General features: G+C 41.5%; 1 protein-coding gene and 2 non-coding genes across 11 annotated transcripts in view; 2 read left to right on the forward strand and 1 right to left on the reverse strand.

Annotated features, from left to right (window-relative positions):
• The window catches only part of LOC126364463 (ran-binding protein 3), a 280,357-nt gene that overhangs the window by 253,400 nt on the left and 10,102 nt on the right, over nucleotides 1-16,855 (forward strand). The gene's annotated exons all lie outside the window — the stretch shown is intronic.
• On the reverse strand, nucleotides 4,775-4,847 carry Trnaa-agc (transfer RNA alanine (anticodon AGC)). Its single transcript has one exon. It is a non-coding gene; the product is annotated as a tRNA-Ala (tRNA).
• Nucleotides 4,979-5,051, forward strand: Trnaa-agc (transfer RNA alanine (anticodon AGC)). The gene has a single exon. It is a non-coding gene; the product is annotated as a tRNA-Ala (tRNA).

Genomic DNA, 16,855 nt, shown 5'->3' on the forward strand with positions numbered 1-16,855 from the left:
GGTTTGACCAACGCAACTTTCATGTTACAGTGCTGTTCCTGTCTAGATCCCATCCACTCAAGTAGAATTAACTGTGTACTCACTCCCCCCTCTCTGTGCGATGCAAACCACAGCTGTGAGTATGTTCTGCATGGTCCACCTGAGTCAACGCAGCACTTTTGACACCAACTGAAGTGGTCCGGAGATGCATGACCATTTCCGTGTAGGGTTGGATCGCATCGGTGTGACGAGGCAAAGGAGCGGGCCGTTAGCAGCTTAGACACCGTGTAAAACGTCAAAATATTTTATTAAGACTGACAGAGGCGGCGGCCACGTCCTCTCGCTGCACGTGGTGAGGACCGTGTGTGGGGTTGGCGAGCTGAAGGCTACCGCGCTGTGACGTTGGCGCATAGGAATGCTGGATTCTAGGAGCTCACACAACAGCGTTCAGTCTAGTTATCAAGACAAGGCCGCTCGTGGACGGAGCCAACGGCGCTGAAGAGTGCTGTGTTGCTTGCTGGAGATGCCAGCCTCCAGTGGGGGATCTCGCCCCCTGCGGGTAACGGCACGTGGCGCCTAGGCATACACACGCCAGCACGGAAGGATCGGTGGCTGTACTGTCCAGCTCTCGTTTCGTTTCCCTTCGGCGCATGCGTCTGGCCGCTTCTCGTGTAGGGGAGGAGGCAGCTTACTGGTGGAGAAGTGCCCAGTCCAAGAAGGAAGACTTGACACTAGCAGATGGTGTGATGGTGGAGGCCCAAACTTGTAATGGCGGCGTGCTGTGCCTTATCGCTCGGTCGTCCGGCGTGACCCTCTTGTCCCCGTAGGCTCAGCTGGACTGTTAATGTCTCTGCTAAAATTAGTGGTTATTTATTCAGCTTTATGGCCCACTTGTGACGACGCGCTGTTTCCAGTCCCGCTCAGGACAACTAATCCGTAGCCCGGTGGTGTGCAAAGAGCTATGGTCGTCCTGCATGAGCTCCGTTACACCGCTGCGTTGAAGACTTGAGATGCTTGTCCTAGTCCGATTCGTACCGTATGAACAGTCCCGATGCCGAAGTTTTGCAGCCCGCCGGCCTCGTCCAACTGCTTGGCGAAAAGGCTGGTTTCTGCAGTAACGCCCTAAAAAAATGGCAGTGCTATACTATATTCCCTGTGAGTGATTCAGATGTGAACTAGATCAAGATCTCTGAACGACTGTTCACGGCTTAATCGTTGTAGCTTACGAGAAGCGTAACAGATGAAGCACTGTGTTATCTTTCATATTTATATTTGGCATTTCATTTTTCTTATAACACAAGTAGTTCCGAATATGCAATCCTAAATTCATTTATACGTACACATAATCAGACACTGTCACAAAGACAGTACACAAATTAATTGCAAATATGTGTGAAAGAGCAGTAAAAGATAAATGGTACTCTAGCAACATATTGGCATCATATAGTCTATATTTCGCTACAGAAATTTCTCATAAGTCGCATTTTCCAGAAGGAAACAACTCGTTTCTTTGACTTGGTCTTTGGTTGACTTGGGTAAGTAAACCGCATCGCTTAATTCATCATGCATTAACGATGGCCAGCCGTGGCGTGCGGTTCTATGCGCTACAGTCTGGAACCGGGTGACCGCTACGGTCGCAGGTTCGAATCCTGCCTCGGGCATGAATGTGTGTGATGTCCTTAGGTTAGTTAGGTTTAATTAGTTTTAAGTTCTAGGCGACTGATGACCTAAGAAGTTAAGTCGCATAGTGCTCAGAGCCATTTGAAACTTTAACGATGTACTGTTTCATCAATATCGTCCCCGTAAAATAGATATGCATGTACAGCGATCACACGACATGAACAGTTAATTAAAAAGCCGTACCCCGTCACGGCCTGCGACTATTTTACATTCTGAACGCGGACGATCTGGTAATATTAATTCCGAGACAATGTTTCTTCCTAATATTGTGTTGCATACAGTTGTCGTCTGAGTTGATTTTCCATGATCGTCCAAGCTTTAAGGCGCCTACTTCCCTGCCCATTTATCTTCCCCGTATCCGCTCATCTGTCCTCGCGATCTACAGGATGCATCTTTCATCTACGGTAAAGTTGCTCAACTCGTACGCCTTAAGGGAGAATTATTATATTTGGTAGGGTAATTTAAATAACATACTTTGTTTTGCGTATACTCAATCTTTATGTTTTAAGCTATCAACCAGTTACACGCAAATACAAAAATATATTCTCAAAATGAGATTTCGTAATTTTTAAATCCGTACTTTTGGTACGATTAATGCGCCTAGCTTTGAAATCCACACTCTCCGTAAGCTAAGTCGCATTTTTGATAAGAAGTCAGCGACGACAAAATAAATCCAGGAAGTATGGAGCAAAACGTCACAATAACAATTTACAAATTATGAACGTAACGTTACTTCCGTAGCTACACGCAGTGAAATTACTCACAGGAAAAAACCATAAAATTAACAAATTACGTTGTTTCAACTGGCATATCGAAAATCAGATGATTTGAACTAATGTATTGCGGAAATATTTTTTTTATTTTACTATCCAGGCCAGCTCATAGATCGTGTAGCCAACTTTTATAAGTTTGTGCAAAGTTTTGTTCTTTTCATTTGCCTTTCTGTGGCTTCTGTTTCCTTTCTGCAAGAACTTGATGTTAATTCCACTGTCGGTTTAGATCGTTTCGTCTTTACTTGATAATTGTTATTATACACGGAATAGGAGATGAAATGATCAAGTAACACTTCATTTGTTGCTGTTAATTTCGGCAACTGTTGCCATGTTGTTTTCTGGTCCACATTCTTGAAACATTGAAGAAAATCCATATTGATCATTGAGTGGTATTGCAATGTTAGGTAGCCTTCCAGAATTTCTCGTTGTTTCGTCAGTTCCATCAACCGATTCTTGGTGTGATCGTTAAAACAGCACGCACGGTAGTAGTTACAAAGTCCCGTGCTTCTACGACATTTTTATCACATGACTACAAGCCTGTTGCCTTAAAACGGTTAAATGCTATCTCGCTATATCCACATAAACAGATCCTGGTGTATGCATTATCCAGGAAATCTGCAATGTTAAATTGTTTTATGACATTGCCAGGATTTGTATGTAGCCAGGAAGATGCCGCTTTGTTGGAACTCTTTGTTAGTATTATAAAGAACGATCCGTTCAATGACTATAGACGATGTGTTGTGTGACAAGGAAACGATAGCATTATTATACCACAATCACGAGGTAATGTTTTCAATTCATTCACACCACCGTCTTTGATTGACTTGGGTAAATAAACCGCATCGCTTAATTCATCATGCTTTAACGATGGCCAGCCGGGGTTGGCCGTGCGGTTCTAGGCGCTACAGTCTGGAACCGGGTGACCGCTACGGTCGCAATTTCGTCTAAAATTTTTGTGTGTGTTCTACGTCTATACAGTAAAAGCAAAATAAGTTTCTGGTCCCTTTTTTTCTAATTCTATGCATGTCATGAAATGTAGCTATCGGACGTTTAGTGCTGATGTTATCCATCCATTTGTCGAGAATCGAAATTGAAGAAACTAGACTATAAATCATTTGTTGTGCTAATTCATTTCCATCTCTGCTGTCGTATCATTACGTCTTCCAGATTTTGATGTTTTATTTAAACCCTTCAAATGCAGTGTAGGCTTCGTATATTGTTTTTTCTACATCCTTCATTGCATCCAATTTCACGATTCCGATGTTTTAATAAAACTTCATTCATATCCTGCCGCTCCCACTTATTGTACTCTCTGTTCACGTATTGACCAGCTGAAACGAACAGTGTTCAGTTGGTATGCAATTTCCATCAACGCCTGTCGTATCAGTACGATTACCGATTTCTCCACAGGCACGACTTAGACAGTGACTCCACTACCGTTTCAAACCAGAACTACAGGCATAACCTCCAAGTTTTGTACCCTTTGATTATGTTCATCTCTAAAATTGCTTACAAATGAGCGAGAGAAAGTAATAAAAATAACTAACTTCGTTGCTAAATATAGTCCTGTCACGATAACCAGCGCTCGGCCCTTGTGCTTTCGCTTACTTACTTGACGGCTTAGTTCAGTATTACACCACTTATTATCGCATTTTACGAACCTGTGATCAGATATTACCGGATTATGTCTTAGCTGTGGTGCGACTAACGCAACTTTATCCTGTTCTGTATCTCCATCATATCCACAATAGCAATGGTTCAGGTTCATTGGCAGAAAGCAGAAGGGGTTTCAGAAAGCATCAACTTGCCTAAAAGTGGTAGACATATTACAAAATATTTGGCAGCACAATATGTATATTCAGAAATTTGTGAAGCAGGGAAAAACCACCTGAGTATGTGTATGTAACGGTGAAGTAGTTTTTTTTTTTTTTTTTTTTTTTTTTTTTTTTTTTTTTTTTTTTTTTTTTTAAAGGGTTGTGGTATAGTTTGTATTCGTGATAATCACATGTTCCATATAATTCCGTCGGATTGTTATACATAAATAACATTCCCTCATAGAAACGCCCAAACACAGTAATTAGAATGAAAAATGATTGCTTAAAAAAATATCTACGGTAATTGTACTTGTAGTACACATTATACATGTAGACAATATCTTCCGAGAAGTAAAATGTGCTCGAATGGATGATGAATGTGAAGTACGCTGGAAGAGCAGTGTTAATGACTGGTAGAGAAATCTGAAACAAAGTATACCATAGTCACAAAAATGGTTCACTGTGGATATAGAGAAATGTCGCAGATAGAACGGCGCATATACTGACAAAATATTAAAAAAAAATGTCTGGAGGCGCCGGGTATCGATCCCGGTACCTCTCACATGCTAAGCGAGCGCTCTACCATCTGAGCTACGCCCCCAGATATGGCAGGGTATTTCTGAGGTGAGCTGTCGTTGCTTGTAGCAGACTCGATTTCTCGTGGCGTCACTCGCGGCTGGGCGGTGAAAGTAGCTTAACCTTGTCGCCATTTTCGGTACGGAATTTTAAACTGGGGGCGTAGCTCAGATGGTAGAGCGCTCGCTTAGCATGTGAGAGGTACCGGGATCGATACCCGGCGCCTCCAGACTTTTTCCTACAAAAGTGTCAAGCTTTTTTCGACAAAAAATGTATGTTGGAATGAGGTAACAACCTTTACAATGATCCGAAAACTAGTAATTTTTCGCTTTGAAACTATTGTTTGCTTCTTAGGCATAAAAGGAGGAGACAGAATGTAGATAATTGAAGTGAGACTAGTTTACGAGTAGTTGATCGTTAACTGTATTTTGAGATGATGCCTGAGAACGATTCATTGTGGCTTGCAGAGTACCTTGATGATCGACTAGGCTCCAAGTTGTTGGTACGCCGCAGCAAAATGCATCCAGCCGAGTGCTACACGGTTCTTGCCGCAAGTTGGCCTATAATTGTAAAAACTTTTAATTTCTCAAAAAAGTTATGGTTCTGTTGAATTATTGGGGAAAATGTAATTTTGATAATTATAATAATGTAACTCAAAATGGAAATGGTTAATTGATTTTGTAATCGATTTAATTTGATAGGTAATATATTTCATCGTATTGTAACGAGTTCAGATGCAAATATATGATGTATTATTAATAAAAACTTGGTTAGATGTATTAAACAGGAGAAGAAACATAGGGCAGGCGGAACAAGGTCCGATCTGGGTTAAAAAAAAGTGTACTTTTTTATGACCTATACAGTGTGACTGTATTAGTTGTACTGTCTTTTGCATATACTTCACAACAAGCTATTGAACAGTCGCACCTTGATACGTCTCGAGATGCTTTTACTACGCCACATAGGATATAATAAGATAAAAACCCCGTTTGCCTTCCGTATCCGACTCTACATCCTCGTCTGCACAGACAGAATCTGGTAGATGTACAAAGGCTTCTGCGTGTTCCAATTACTCACCATATACTGTTGACTTTTCCTGTTTTTCAGTTCACGTTCCCATTTCATTGATTTTCTGGACATACACTGTCAGCCCTGCAGTTTCTGCTTCGCCTTACAGTCTTGCAAACTTTTGTTCCATGTCACGATATCTTCGTGAGAAAGACAGATGTCATCAACAAAATTAATTACTTCAATCCTGTTTTGCATTCACCATCGAATGCCTCTTCTCCTACCACCAACTAATCTTTTGGTTACGCTATTCAGCACCAACAGGAAGAAAACAAGTTAAAGAATACATCCCTGTGTCTCCCCAGTATTTGTTTGGATAGTTTCAGTAAGTTTTCCATTGTGCAGTATCCTAATTTTATATCCCTTAAACTGGTTTAATAAAATTGATAATCACTTATTGTATTCCATATTTTTCAAAGCCATGCCAAATAATTCTCCTTAAGAGTGTCAAAAGCCATTTTCTAAATAAATAAACGTAAGGTACAGTATGCTTCACCTTTCTGCACTCTGCTCAATTATTACGCGTAGAATGTTGCTCAGATCGGCACAACTTCACTGTTATCTTTTCGTAGCCACGCCTCCACACAGTCCTTATTACGATTTAGCATTATACTTTACGAGGTTCAAATAAAAGGCTGATGCCTCGGTTTTATTATTATTATTATTATTATTATTATTATTATTATTATTATATAGGGTTAATAGTATCACGTGTGCTTGGCAACTTAAGAACTTTTTTTTTTTTTAAGTCGTTTGGTTGTTTCACTTCTGCCCACATCTCCTGAAACAATGGATGCAGCAGAATTGCGGTGGTGCCAGTGTTTGCTTTTAGCAGCTCAGATGCAGTATTATCCATTCGTGGAGCCTTGCTGTTATTTATGTGTTTGGGGGCTACTTTGATGTTTGTGTTGGTTTTCTCACTGGTATTTTGCACATTAACTTGTCTCAGGCCATTTTTAGGTTGCTCTCTGTTCAGGATCGTAAAAATATTGTTTTCATTTCATAAGTTTGTTTGCTTTAATCGTCAACTATCGACCCTCCTAACTTTCACAGGTCTGTTCTTGTTAAAACCCTTTCTTGATAACCTTATCCTGGTGATGCCGTACACTTATGTACCATCCGTCCTCGCTGCGGATTTCTCTGTACTCAGAGCTTGTTCACCCATCAACTTTTCACTATCAGTCCTCAACCCTCACACTCCACTTTACTAGAGTGTCAGTAGCTGCGTAGTCAGCTTGTATTTGAGTTTTCCGTTATATTGTTTTACTCATACTTCGTTTTCCGTTAACCCCCTTTCTATAGTTGATCAAATTCCATGTATTTCACACATCGAATCTTACTTCAGATAGTTTTTGGAGCCAAGATCCTGTTGGCTCACGTTGCAGCAGATGTCCCTACCCTGAGTACACAGGTCACCAGCATTATTTGCAAAATCTTCCCGTGCTTCTTGGAGTTCTTCAAAGCAGTTTCATAGTCCAGTACGGAATTATTTTTCTTTTGCCGTTAATCTTAAGTTTGCCCGCATCGCATGTTCCGTTGTTCAAGCGTTCTATTTGTTGCCAAGATTTTTAGTCTAAAATTTGCGACGGTAAGGTGATGCTGACTGCGAACATTAGCTACACGTCTATTTTGCACTTCCATCGGCGACATTCTAAAGACTGGCGCAGAAGTTTGAAAACATATCCGCATCATCATTCATGTCTCCAATTCCATGGGCTCCTATTACATGCTTTGGGCCTCAATTGTTGTTTCCAACTCTTGCATTTAGGTCTCCCATGATAATCAAGATGCCTGTTTTGCTGTTTCTTGTAATACTGTTGTTTTAAAGGTGGTAAAATTCTTTTCTGGTCAATATCTGAGGAGCATATCAGTGGATAACTTTAACATTACAAATGTTGAGTTAAAGCGTGCTATTAGTAATCGCTCTGAAAGCGGTTTCCATTCCGTTTTCGCTGTTTTGGTTAGCAAAAATTCTATATATTTTCTCCAGATAGTCCAGAGGTTAAAAAGGTGCATCCAAAATCTAGCCGTGTCACCTCTCGAAGAATACATGCCCAGATAGCAAAGGCAGACTGTGTTTTTTTGGCATCCACAGATCAAAGAGTGTGTCCATGTTATAACTTCTGAATTTAATTGTATATTTTATAGATCGAGGAAAAATGACGATGAAACGGTCCAGTTGACGCACGTTAATGTTTCCACGCGGAGAATTTGCGCAAACGGTACGGAGTCACGCTGATGGAGCTACAGCTGCTGCCACTTATTGCTTCCGCCCCAGCAATCACGCGTCGACGTAATTACCTCCGTACTAGGACCGTCGCCATTCATATGAAATACTACAACTATGTGCGCCACCTCACTACTTCTCATCTCTAGTTGGTATGGTAGAGAAGTTTTCATTTCTGCTTAAAAAAAATTTCCAGCTTTCATAACCGAAAATTCTTACAGGGCAGTTTAGTGTCGTACTGCTCGAGTCTGGGACAGTGGATTTAACCCTGCTGCTAGAAAATATCACCTCAGAATCAGATCGATGAGATAAGGATTGGTGACGGCATGTTGCTGCTGACCATTAGGCTGGACCGCAACAAGACCCGTTAAAATCCAAGACTCCGTCCAGGGTCTTAATTGAGTGATGGCTAGTAGCACTGTAGGTGATGATCCATATGACTGCCTACCTACGGCAGTATGCGACTGGTGTGAAGTGGTGCGCCCCGTCGCATGCAGGAACTACTGCGCACTGAAGGAAACACAGCTGTCCACGGTAATGTAATTCAATCGTGACTCATTGACATTCTTAGACGCGAGTGTTCCTTACATTCATTGTACTAAGTGAATTATTTGTATACTTCTATGTTTGAGATTATCACATAGTAAGAAACATAAATAGGACAAAGGACGCCAGAAAAAAATTAGAAGGTAAAAAAATTAAAAGAAACTGCATTGGCCTTCCATTAAAGAATCCGTAACCCAAGTATTCAGTAAATGCTTCGAAACATTTTTTTTAATTCCTGGTAACTGATAGTGAAACTGACGTACCACGAGATTTATGTATTTATTTATTGCGCGAAATCAGGTCGTCTTAAAATGTTTGGGACGAGCTTTCAGTATGTACTGACATCGACTTCCAGCATCCAGATTTTTGTGTCGTCGGCCAACTACATTTCTCAGTGAATTTTATAGCAAAGAAAAAGTTAAATAACACTGCTAGAGTATGAAAAAGATTTTAACTGCGGTTTTACGTTTTAAGATTAGAGGACGAGAAAGTGTGATGCTTGTAGTAGTTATTGTGCTTCATTGGTTTGTTACCTGAGTGACAGATTCACGTGTGTTCATGCATAACTAGACCCCCCCCCCCCACCACACACACACACACACACACACACACACACACACACACACACCTCCACCTCCACCTACGTAGGACCAGAGATCTTCGTTGGCGTCGACATACAAAAGTAAGTTTCTGCCTTTAACTACGTCGGGATACTGGGCTCAATCGGTCCGTGCGCGAGAGTGGTTGGTACCAATGTAGTCCAAAACGCCGCGCGCGAAAATACGATTTATCAAGGTGTCATATCTCGTGTTCTGTTGATCACAGCCATAAGGGGACAAGTGTTTAGAATAGCCCTTAGCCTAGCGACCGTTTGTATACTTCTAGGAAGGACGGCCATACTGTAGCTATCCTATGGTACAGGGTCAAAATTTAAACATTACACACTTCTTCCAGCCAAGGCAATTTGAGTAGATTGGTTGGTTCCTGTGAATTGGATGTTGTCTAGTGTGGCTGTTAGGTGGTTTGTAAAAGAACCGTTTGCTCAGGGGCGGTTCTCGAGAAAACCCCGAAAAACTATGATTTTTCAGTACGAAAATTACCAGTTCTGTGGATGGCTACTTCATAATTTTTGTTCGTTCCAGAACGTCAAAATTTTTTACCTTTTTTCTTCTTCTTAAGATGATGATCTCAGAGAACATCGAATCTTTTTTCGATACCATAATCCGTTAGCGAGAGCCAAAGGTTGAGTTACACCGTCTTATGCGCATTATTTTCGATCTTAGGCGTATATGTAGTTTTAACTGACGTAGTGAACACATGGCAAGTGTTGCGGTCATTGCAAGGTTTCTGCGGTCACCAGCCGTTTTTCACCATTAAAACATTATGACGTTCTATCTGTGAATAATGAGCACTTCACGCTTACACAGGCTGTATCGAGTTGGAAATTGTGCTATGATAGCATCTGGCAACGTAAGCACCTTACAACAATTATTTTATTATACGGAATTTTTGTACTCGCAAATAAAACACTGCGCGTTTTGGTGTACTGTTTATATGTGTCAAAGTATGTAAATGTGTGGAAGTACATAAATAATCAAAACTTCAGTGATCTACAGAATTCGTTTTATATGAACAGCGCCACGCGGAGTGTCCGCGCGGTTTGAGGCATCGTGTCACGGACTGCGCGACCCCTCCCGCCGGAGGTTCGAGTCCTCCCTCGTGTGTGTGTGTGTGTGTGTGTGTGTGTGTGTGTGTGTGTGTGTGTGTGTGTTCTTAGCATAAGTTTGTTTAAGTTGTTTGTAAGTCTAGGAACCGATTAAAAGACTCTGACCGAAAAGAGGGGAACCATCTGCCTCATTCCGCCTTACTCACCATAAAAGTGTGGCCTGCGAACATAATCGCGATTTTTTGCACTGAAGGAAAGTAGTGACAGTTACTGTGGGAGCGAAAGAGAAAGATAACAATGATGATAGGAGAAACATCGAAAGAAAAAGAGAGATGAATAGAGATACTGGCAGTGGGACAAAAGAGTGATCACACGGCGGAAATGAAAAGGAGATGAGTGGAGACCATATATAGGCTTGATATGTCCCTCCCACGCCGCTGAACTTTAACACGAAATCATTTCCTCAGTTTCCTCCTTTGCCAATGCCTACGTGTTGCAGTTTCTCTGTCTAGAGGTCAAAACCGCGAGAAAATCAACCCCAAGTATATGCTTGTAGATAAGACAATAGTGGTTTAAGAGAAAAGCAGCAGACTTTAAGGGGGAAAGAAAGAGACAGTGGTAATCTGAGAGAAAAGTATGGGGCAAAGACAGTGGCAGTGAGGCAGAGAGACAGTGAAAGTGTCGGAGGAGGAGATAAGGAAGTGCGATAGATTGGCGTTAAGGCAGAGACAGTGGGAGAGAGACAGACAAAAGAAAAGGAGACGGTGGAAGAGAGACATACATAGACAGTGGCAATGGCAGTGGGAGTGAGGTGTTAAGGCCTTCACTTCTTTTTTTCTTTTTTTAAACAAATGAGTGTGTTTGACGAATTGCACTGTTCCGTTTTCTCTGCTTATTTCCACTCATCACGCCATTCGTACTTCACAGTAGCTTTCATTTCCCGCAGACGGTTAATCGACGTAAGAACTGAGATACTTCGTAATTTTCAGTTAGCTTATTAAGGCGAACTTTAACTCTAGTATGAATGGAAGAGCTGATCTATAAAAGGAATATTTGTGCCTATGAAACAGATTTAATCGTGCTGAAGGATGGTGCACGTTGATGCGATGTTCACACATCTTTCGGACCTCGATTCGATTCCTATATTCACAGGGAAAAGGCATCTCATACTCTCGTCAGTCGAAAAGGGGTGTTTGTTAGATTTCTGCGCTGATTTTGTCGCGAGCTCGGCGGTATTGTGCCTGTTAATGCATAACTTTAACGTCAAATTAAACAATATAGTTGTAGTACGATAGTATCTGGCTGGTATCGTAACACTGAAATGAATCATTCCACAGCGGTATGTTTTAACTCACAGGTTAAATCAAATTTTCGTAATTCCATTTAAATAACAATTTTTTGAGGTCTGAAAATGAGTTTATCATACTCTAGCTTCATTAAAATATGTCGGGAAGGGAGGAAATGTTTTCAAGTTCCTGTTATCGATCTAATCACGTATCAGGTGCTAAGCAACAGCTTTACCATGCATGCATGCATGCATGCATGCATGCGAATCACGCACACGTGGTCCCCAGCGGGAGGAGGCCACATATGTCTTCAAAGGTAGAAGTTGGCTATGCTGCTGTTCACTTTGCAGGGTGGATACATACAGTGCACCTCGGGCGTAGCGCAGTTGGTAGAGAGGTCATTTAGCTTGTGAGAGGTATCGGGATCAGTACCTAACGCCTCCACAGATTTTTAAAAGTAATTGCCACTTTAGCTTGTGAGAGGTATCGGGATCAGCACCTGACACCTCCACAGATTTTTAAAAGTAATTGCCACTTCATAATTTTCATTTATCAGCTATAGTTCCATCATCTTCACAGCCGTTAATATTACAGTTTTTCTGTGCATTGATGGCGTATTAAATTTTCGAAAAGTAGTATTCAATGATCGAATGCGTGACTGAAGCCATAAATGTATAATTTTAGCTAATGATTAAAAATATCTAAAAGTTATTGCAAGTTACATATTTTTAACTGTTGAATAGCCTATAAGCAAAGGCAAAAAGTTTCATTCCCCTCGTAACTGGTGGTTTTCATCAAGCGACAAAACCCCTTATGCCAATAATTGATTTAACTCTAATTTAATATACATGAAAATGAATGTTTGCTTGTTCGCTCATCTTCTGTGTGTTTCCGCACCATTCATCCGATGGCGGTGACACACAGATGAGAAATTGTGCGCGCACCTTTGAAGGTTTTCGTAGAGATAAGAACCTAACTATCTACCATACGTGTGGGGGTGAAAACGGGTTGACACAGAAGCGTAACTCAGGAATGTCTGGAGCAATTTCTGTCCTTTTTTTTTGTGGGTACATGATTCATTAATTGTATAAGTTGGGATGGGGATGAGGGTAAGGCGACTTGACATGTAAAAATATTCGACAACGACCGCTCTAAGTATCAAATCCATAGTGTTTGAGTTCGCTGAACTTATTGATAAATCACACTTACGTTTCACCGCTAGTGTTGCGGAGAGAGGGCAAGGGTGTGCAAAGATGGTGACATGTCAGCATATCTCTGTAACGTCTGAAGTAACTTCTACAAAATTGGCACGTGTAACATCTGTTACGTGGAAAAATTTACTGTGACAGTAAAATATCCGTAAATCCTTGTTGTTTAGAGTTTAGGGTCAGAAGGTGTGACATAAAAGCAAAACTCAGGAACACTTGGAGAGGTTTCAAACAAAATTTGATATACAAGGTGTTACAAAAAGGTACGGCCAAACTTTCAGGAAACATTCCTCACACACAAAGAAAGAAAATTTGTTATGTGGACATGAGTCCGCAAACGCTTACTTTCCATGTTAGAGCTCATTTTATTACTTCTCTTCAAATCACATTAATCATGGAATGGAAACACACAGCAACAGAACGTACCAACGTGACTTCAAACACTTTGTTACAGGAAATGTTCAAAATGTCCTCCGTTAGCGAGGATACGTGCATCCACCCTCCGTCGCATGGAATCCCTGATGCGCTGGTGCAGCCCTGGAGAATGGCGTATTGCATCACAGCCGTCCACAATACGAGCACGAAGAGTCTCTACATTTGGTACCGGGGTTGCGTAGACAAGAGCTTTCAAATGCCCCCATAAATGAAAGTCAAGAGCGTGGAGGCCATGGAATTGGTCCGCCTCTACCAATCCATCGGTCACCGAATCTGTTGTTGAGAAGCGTACGAACACTTCGACTGAAATGTGCAGGAGCTCCATCGTGCATGAACCACATGTTGTGTCGTTCTTGTAAAGGCACGTGTTCTAGCAGCACAGGTAGAGTATCCCGTATGAAATTATGATAACGTGCTCCATTGAGCGTTGGTAGAACAACATGGGGCCCAATCAAGACGTCACCAACAATGCCTGCCGAAACGTTCACAGAAAATCTGTGTTGATGACGTGATTGCACAATTGCGTGCGGATTCTCGTCACCCCACACATGTTGATTGTGAAAATGTACAATTTGATCACGTTGGAATGAAGCCTCATCCGTAAAGAGAACATTTGCACTGAAATGAGGATTGACACGCTGTTGGATGAAGTATTCGCAGAAGTGTACCCGTGGAGGCCAATCAGCTGCTGATAATGCCTGCACACGCTGTATATGGTACGGAAACAACTGGTTGTCCCGTAGCACTCTCCATACAGTGATGTGGTCAACGTTACCATGTGCAGCAGCAACTTCTCTGACGCTGACATTAGGGTTATCGTCAACTGCAAGAAGAATCGCCTCGTCTATAGCAGGTGTCCTCGTCGTTCTAGGTCTTCCCCAGTCGAGAGTCATAGGCTGGAATGTTCCGTGCTCCCTAAGACGCCGATCAATTGCTTCGAACGTCTTTCTGTCGGGACGCCTTCGTTCTGGAAATCTGTCTCTGTACAAACGTACCGCACCACGGCTACTGCCCGGTGCTAGTCCATACATCAAATGGGCATCTGCCAACTCCGCATTTATAAACATTGCACTGACTGCAAAACCACGTTCGTGATGCACACTAACCTGTTGATGCTACGTTCTGATGTGCTTGATGCTAGTACTGTAGAGCAATGAGTCGCATGTCAGCACAAGCACCGAAGTCTACATTACCTTCCTCCAATTGGGCCAACTGGCGGTGGATCGAGGAAGTACAGTACATACTAAAATGAGCTCTAACATGGAAATTAAGCGTTTCCGGACACATGTCCACATAACATCTTTTCTTTATTTGTGTGTGAGGAATGTTTCCTGAAAGTTTGGCCGTACCTTTTTGTAACACCCTGTGTAGACGGCTCATTACTGATATGAAAATACTGTGGGAGAAAGATGCTCCATTAGATATATATAATGATGAAACAGCAGGGCGAAGTTCGCTAGAGATATGGATGAAACACGTCTGCATTTATATTGCGAAACACGCATATTTTGGCAAGCCGCGAGCAAAACATTAGCACACTATACAATAATCACTGTTTGTTAACTTCGATTGTCTTTCAGTATTTTAGTAGCATCATGACGTATGCATTTTCTAGTAATCCACTCCCAGTAGTCTCCTCACTACGTTTATGATTGTTGAACACTGTCTTTTGCATTTGCAACGAAATTGTTCTTAGATGTAGTGAAGGTTCGACAAACAAGTTTTTATTTTACTCAGATTTATTCAAGGAGTAGCTTTCGCTTAAACTTACTTTTCTAACACACTTACATCTACATGGCTACTTTGCATATCACAGTTAAGTGCCTGGCATAGGGTTCATCGAACCTACTTCACTGTTATTCTCTGTTATTCCACTCCCGAACATGCACGGAAAAAGCGTATGTGCGATCTCATATTTTCCTTATTTTATTATGATTATCGTATCTCCCTGTGTAGGGCGCCGACAACAAACCATTTTAGTATTGGGAAGAGAAAGTTGGTGATTGAAATTTCATGAGAAGATCTGCCGCAACGAGAAGCGCCTTCGTTTTAATTATGTCTACCCCAAATCCTGTATCATGCCCGTCACACACTCCCTCCTATTTCTCGATAATAGAAATCGTGCTGCCCTTCTTTGAACTTTCTCGGTTTACTCCGTTAATCGTATCTGGTAAGGATCCCACACTGTGCAGCAGTACTCCAAAAGAGGACGGACAAGTGTAGTGGCAGGCAGTCTCTGTAGGAGATCTGTTGCATCTTCTAGGTGTTACGCCAATAAAACGCGATCTTTGGTTCGCCTTTCCCATAACGTTTCCTGTTTTCCTTCTAAATTAATTTGTAATTCCTAGATATTTACCTGAATTTACGGCCCTTAGATTTGATTCATTTATTGTGTAACCGGAGGTTAACGGATTCCTTTTAGCACTCACGGGAATGACCTCACACTTTCCATTTTTTAGAATCAGCTTCCAATTTTCACATCATACAGATATCTAAGTCGTTTTGCAATTGGTTTTGATCTTCTGATGATTTCACTAGACGATAAACGACATCATCGTCTGCAAGCAACGTAAGATAACTGCTCAGATTGTCTCCTAAACCGTTTATATAGATATGGTACAGCAGAGAGCCTATAATAACTACCTTGTTGAATGCCAGAAATCATTTCCGTTTTACTCATTGACGTTCCGTCAGTTGCTACGAACTGTGAGTGTGTCTGACAGGAAATCTCGAATCCAGTCGCATAACTGAGAGGATATTCCATAATCTCACATTTTGATCACAAGCCACATGTGTGGTACAGTGTCAAAAGTTTCTGGAAATCTGGAATCACGGAATCAATTTGAAATCCCTTGTCCATAGTACTCGACACTTCGTGTGAGTAAAGAGGTAATTGTGTTTCACAGGAACGATTTTTCTAAATCGATCTTGGTTAAGCGTCTTCGAAGTAATGCATAATTTTCGAGTACAATATATGTTCCAAAATCGTGCTGCACATCGACTTTAATGATTAATGGGCCTGTAATTTAGTGGATTACTCCTATTACTTTTCTTGAATATTGGTGTGACCTGTCCAACTTTGCAGTCTTTGGATGAGGATCTTTCGTCGAGCGAACGGTTGTATGCAACTCTGAAAGGAATCTAGTTGCTATACAATTGGGGCTGGAAGACTTGCTCTTATTATGTGATTTAAGTTGCTTCTCTATTCCGCGGATATCTACTTCTAAGTTACTCATGTTGGCAGCGTTCTTGATTCGAATTCGGGAATATTTGCTTCGCCTTCTTTGGTGGAGGAATTTCGGAAGGCTGTGTTTAGTAACTCTGCTTTAGCAGCACTGTCACCAATAGTATTTCCATGGCTGTCGCGCAGAGAAGGCATCGATTGTGCCTTGCCACTAGCATGCTTTATATACGACCAGAACCTCTCTGGATATCTGCCAGGTGCCGAGACGGAAGTTCACTTGTGGAAACTATTGTAAGCATCTCGCATTAAAGTTCACGCCAAATTTCAAGCTTCTGTAAAAGATCTCCATTCGTTTAAATTTGGCATGCTTTTTTCGTTGTTTCCTGCTGCAACTGTGTTCTGGCCTGCTTTGT

Source organism: Schistocerca gregaria, chromosome 1 (assembly GCF_023897955.1).
Source record: "Schistocerca gregaria isolate iqSchGreg1 chromosome 1, iqSchGreg1.2, whole genome shotgun sequence".
NCBI classification, from domain to species: Eukaryota; Metazoa; Arthropoda; class Insecta; order Orthoptera; family Acrididae; genus Schistocerca; species Schistocerca gregaria.